The sequence below is a fragment of the Mytilus galloprovincialis genome, chromosome 9, assembly GCF_965363235.1.
Source record: "Mytilus galloprovincialis chromosome 9, xbMytGall1.hap1.1, whole genome shotgun sequence".
NCBI lineage: Eukaryota > Metazoa > Mollusca > Bivalvia > Mytilida > Mytilidae > Mytilus > Mytilus galloprovincialis.
Genome location: NC_134846.1, coordinates 22380921 through 22386920, shown reverse-complemented (window position 1 = coordinate 22386920; position 6000 = coordinate 22380921).

The following is a 6000-nucleotide window of genomic DNA, read 5'->3' as shown; positions in this document are numbered from 1 at the left end:
GTCGATAAAATAGTTTGTAAATAATATATCATGACGGCACGTTTTATATTTCGACCAAAATGTAGTTAGTACACCATGAAAAACATTTTGATGTATATGTAATAATTCCTTGAACGGAAACAAATTATCTAGATATACAGGAATATATTGATTTGGAATTATTCAAAAAGTCTCTGTATTAACAAATTGCAAGCTAACATTACTTTATAAAAAAATGTTGGTTATTATAAAAACCAAATGTTTCATGAATAAATGAGTCGTAGTGCTTCTAGGAATATCAGATCATTTAACACGATGATTTGCAGAAGAACATACGACATATCTGTTAGAGATCTCGTCAATCAAATAGAAAAGTTTGTTTGAATCATTAATAGTTTAATAAAACCAATTTTCAAATTGTGAATTTTTTTAACAAAGCATCTACTTTGTCGTTTTGAACTTCAAGTTAAGGTGTTTTCAAACCGTGTTGCCCGGCGTAAACATGTTGCACCGTTATTTGAGAACGACTTATTCAAATTTCATGAAACTTATTATAGTTGTTTCTTATGATGGTCAAATGATCTGTATACTTTTTGGTGAAAATAAGATTAGAACTTTTTGAGGTACGGCACTTTGTAACTAAAACAGGGGGGGGTTTCACATGTCGCACCGTATATGAAAACCGATTTTTGATTATTGCTTAAAACTTTACCCAATTTTTAGTTATATTAATCTAAAGATCTGTATACTTTTTGGTGATGATTCAAAATTTAATTTTTGAGTTATTGAGTATTTTGTAAAAAAAAGGGGGAGGGGTTTTTACATGTCGCGCCGTATCTCAACAACGATTTATGATTATTGCTTAAAACTTTACACACTTCTTTGTTATATTAATCTAAACATCTATATACTTTTTGGTGATGATTAAAAATTTTATTTCTCAGTTATTTAGTATTTTGTAAAAAAAAAAGGGGGACAGGTTTTTTTACATGTCGCGCCGTATCTCAAAAACAATTTATGATTATTGCTTAAAACTTTACACACTTCTTTGTTATATTAATCTAAAGGTTTGTATTATTTTTGGTTTTTGAAGAAAAAAAGAGGGGGGTTTTATATGTCCCTCCGTATTTATGATTATTGCTTAAAACTTTACACACTTCTTTGTTATATTAATCTAAACATCTATATACTTTTTGGTGATAATTAAAAATTTTATTTCTCAGTTATTTAGTATTTTGTAAAAAAAAAAAGGGGACAGGTTTTTTTACATGTCGCGCCGTATCTCAAAAACAATTTATGATTATTGCTTAAAACTTTACACACTTCTTTGTTATATTAATCTAAAGGTTTGTATTATTTTTGGTTTTTGAAGAAAAAAAGAGGGGGGTTTTATATGTCCCTCCGTATCTCAAAAACAATATATGGTTATTGCTTAAAACTTTTTCAAGAACTATTTATGATTATTGCATAAAACTTTCACACAAGACGACGGGCGTATCATGCGCTCATGGCGCAGCTGTTTATTAATAAGGTCTTTCCACTTTTTTGTGGAAAGACCTATTGGTTTTCTTCTAATTTTTTTCTTTTTCTTCCGCCAATTTTTTTTTTCTTTGCTGATTTTTTGTTTCGCAAGATGTTGCTTAGATATTTGGAATATGAGATCCATATGAAAATTATTTCCCCTTTTGTATTTGATATTTTGAAATGTATTTTTAACTGGATTACCATAAGTGATAGAGGCCTAGGGTCTTTAGATTTGAGGTTCTTGGTCCAAAAAAAATGAAAATGAGGTCTAGGTCAAAGGTGAAGGTCATGTTTAAAATTTAGATTTCTGCTTGTTATCTCTTATTATCAGAAATCATATAAGATATTGACAAGATATTTTCACACAATTGTAAGTTGCGACATCTCGTAACACATAAAATTTAGATGTAAGGGTACTCAGACATTTGATTCAAGTTTCCGCCCCCCCTTTTTATATCTAATATTAGTCGTATGGAAATATAACTTAATAACAATATAAAGTAGAGGCCTAGAGTCTTTTGATTATAGGTCCTTGGTTTAAGACCTTGAAACTGGGCTCAAGGTCCCAAGAATAGATTACATTAGTCGTATTTGGTACAACATTTTGGAATTTTGGGTTCTCAATGCTCTTCAACTAACTTGTTTGGCTTTAAAACTATTTTGATCTGAGCGCCGCTAATGAGTCTTATGTAGACGAAACGCGAGTCTGGGGTATTAAATTATAATCCCGGTACCTTTGATAACTACGTACACTGCGAAAAGATGGAACCTTCAACATGCATGCATTACTGAATTGTACATGTTGAATAACAAACTGATATATAGTGAAGACCCTGTCCGCTGTCGTCACATTAATTAATGGAATAATTGGAAAAAGGACGATGTTTGTTTCTATAGGGTTTGGTGTCTGGTTTGCAGTCAATCATTGGCACCAGCAGCTTTTTTTCTGATTGTTTACAAAGTCTTGAATTGCTTTTTTCTCTGCCAAAAGAGGGGCGAAAGGTACCAAACTCACATTCACACTCATAGATCGAAAATAAACTGGCAATGCCATTAAAAAAGTGGATAAAAAAAGAGAAAAAGAGAAAAGACAAATAATATTACTCAAGACACAGCATAGAAAACCCAAGACTAAGCAATCCTCACAATGTTTTCCACTTTTTGTGAAATTGAAGCCAGTGATCAAGCCTGAACATATTATTAATTCAACCATGAGGTAAAAACGCCAAAGTTTCTAATATATATTCGTTATCTATAAGTTCGATTGAATCACAAGCATATGCTTCAAAGGATGTCAAAACGACAAATTTTCCTTCTTCTATAAAGGGCTGCTAATATTACAAAATGGCATTTTGACAGCATATTAATCAGTATATGAAGGCAAGAAGACAAATATGAGGGATAATTCCTAAATTTATAGGCTTTTTATGAACAATATTACATTAAAGAGCTGAATGCGAAATAAAGGCAACAGTAGTATACCGCTGTTCAAAACTCATAAATCCATGGACAAAAAACAAAATCGGGGTAACAAACTAAAACCGAGGGAACCGCATTAAATATAAGAGGAAAACAACGACACAACACTAAAATGTAACTCACACAGAAACGGACCAAGCATCAGACAAAATCTAACGAGAATAACAAATATAACATCAATACCAAATACATGAATTTGGGATAGACAAGTACCGTGACACGTCTTATCGTAATGTGAAATTACACTCAAAAATAAGAGAAAACAAACGACTCAACGTTAAAATATAACACACACAGAAACGAAGAATAATATAACAATGGCCATATTCCTGACTTGGTACAGGACATTTTTAAAGGAAAAAATGGTGGGTTGAACCTGGTTTTGTGGCATGCCAAACCTCGCACTTTAATGGCAATGTGAAATAATATTACAGGACTACAATACAAATAAATAGGAGACCGTATTAGACAAAGAAACACATGAGTAATGAATAACAAAAAGCATCAGGTTTAAAATTCAATACGTCAAAAACGCGCCTCGTCCACACAAGACTCACCAGTGACGCCAAGATATAAAAGATCAAAAGCGAAAAAAAGTACAAAGTTGTACAGCACTGAAGATCAAAAGTTGAAAAAGGCTGTGTCAAATACGGCTATGTTTTTATGCTTGGGATAAGAACATCCTTATTATTTAGAACAATTAATGCTATTGCAAACAGTAAATTTTATCAAATGAATATAACAGATATACATAATGAAACTGAAGTATTAACTCATTACAGAAAACAAACACGAATACATAATGCAAAGACCAACACAGAATAGACACAACCGACTCAGTCCAGGCCTCAACGCAGTAAATTGTGAAAATGACGTCACATACGATGGTGAAAAGGCATTAAAAATGACATCACATTTGAATTCATGAAATTTCTGAAACAGCAGAAGAATGACGTCAGATATGAAAAACTATATCTCAAAAGTAAGATAGAATTAGGATTGATTACAGATTATAATAGAACTAAATACTGATATTGCATTTAAACACAATGCATATTGCAATACTTATTAATAGCAATTAACTATAATATATATATATATATGTCCAGTTTGTTATGAATCCAACTTCAAACGTAAATTATCGTACAGATTACGTTGACCAAAATTAAATCTAATAAATGACGGCGGTGATTAATTTTTCTTTCCATAACACATAAATATAATAGAAAAGACGTCAACACATTTGACAAAATGCGATGAGAATTACAAATATAACATTAAACATTTAAACTAAATACATGAATTTGGGATAGACAAGTACCGTAACACGTCTTATAGTAATGCGAATTCACACTCAGCAAAACAGTCACAATCGGGAATAAGTCACGTTTGGTAATTAAAAGATTAGACGACATAATGACAAACCACAATCTACCATGTGGTAAAAATGTCCTTAGCTAGTTTGGTTAAAGACACATCGTATGGATCCACCAATTCGTGATGGTGTCCATAAAATTTACGGAGTGTCAATTTTAATCTGTCCTCCTCATAACTTTGTTGAAGTAGTTTCTGCGTAAGGAGCACACTCCTGTATATGAAGTCCGTATAGTGTGAACAAGCACGTGAATAACGTATCAATTGTGATATGTAAACACCATTCGAAGGGGCAGATGGTATGTTACTGCTGAGAAATGGGAAATTGATAATTGGGAAGTTGAAATCGTCCCGTTTGTCATAGACTTTCGTGTGAAGTCGTCCATCTACGTCAATATTGAGGAAAAGATCAAGGTATGAAGCAGTCCTTCTACTATCAGTAGTATCCTTAATTTCAAGTTCATATATGAGATGTAAGTATTGGCTGAAGTATGGGTTATTCAATGATAGAACATATATCGGAAAGTAAAATTAAAGAATTTCGCAAGGTGCTTTTTCTTTTCGTCTTTTAGAAGGTTCTGAATGAATTCTGCTTCATACGAGTACAAAAACAAATCAGCCAGCAGGGGTTCACAATTAGTACCCATTGGAATACCGATTGTCTGTTGAAATATAAATCCTCCAAACTCAACAAAACAGAAAATGATGAACACTTGATCATTTTTAGCAAAAGATAAATTGGATCGGGGTCTGTGTATTCACATTATTTGTACAACTCTCCTTATTCTTGGGAACCGTGTGCTTTACATACAAGCTTGTGTTACTTTACATCGACGCCACACTAGTTCAATTAATCGGGGCATGTTTTTTATTTAGGTTTGTGAATTTTATGGATCCCCTCAGAGTTCCACCAATCGTCGAATTGGGAATATCTATTTTTAAAGCAGTTTGGTGAACACTTAAATAGGACTTATAGAAAAATGTAATCTTGTTAGTAGATACAAAACAGAAAATGATGAACACCTTTAGCAAAAGATAAATTAGATCGGGGTTCTGTGTTTTCACATTATTTTTAAAACATTCCTTACTCGTCGTAAAATTTGTATTTTCTGTGACCTAATCGGTTCGCGAAAATTAATATTTTTATATATAGTAAAGTAGAAAAAAACAATTCCAGCGCTGAAACATTGTTTATAATTTTTTAGGTTTCTTATTTTTGGAAAATAAGTATCTGGCTATAGAATAAATATTGTGTATTTACAAAGTCGGACAGATAAGTTAAAAAAAAATCATGATCAACCGAGGTGAACGCGCGGTTTAAGAAACATCATAGGTCTGACCAGGTGACTTGAATTTATTAAGTGTTTTGTTTAGAGTAAAACAAAATAATTAAATGCATGACCATTGTCTATTTGGATTATCCTGATAATGTGTAGACTATTGTTTAGGAAAATGGAAGATAATAATGATAGATTAAACCATATATAACTTGTCTTTCCAAAGCTACATTAAAAAAAATTGGTTTTAATAAAAAAAAAAAATAGGGATAAACTACATGTAAAAAGTACTGTGGGAACGTGTTTACAAGAATCGTAAGTAAGGGTCGATCTCTCCGTCATCGGAGCGGATTCAATACGCTTAGCA